Source organism: Eurypyga helias, unplaced genomic scaffold, assembly GCF_000690775.1.
Source record: "Eurypyga helias isolate BGI_N326 unplaced genomic scaffold, ASM69077v1 scaffold266, whole genome shotgun sequence".
NCBI classification, from domain to species: Eukaryota; Metazoa; Chordata; class Aves; order Eurypygiformes; family Eurypygidae; genus Eurypyga; species Eurypyga helias.
In genome coordinates, this window is record NW_010255809.1 from 1 (window position 1) to 215 (window position 215).

Genomic DNA, 215 nt, shown 5'->3' on the forward strand with positions numbered 1-215 from the left:
GGGTCGGTGGCGGTGTTACTGCTGCTCGGTGAGGAGGCTGAGGAGAGAGCGAGGAATCGCTGACCCTCGGCCCTTGTCCGTCTGACAGCGAGAAGCCCGTTCCCTTCCTAGTGGGAGGAGCCGGCGGCAACCCCAGGGCGGTGCCTCCTTCCCCCCAGCTGTCAGAAGGCCGCTGTTCGTTAGCTTTCCCTCTCGGCGGGGGGCGGGGGGGGCGG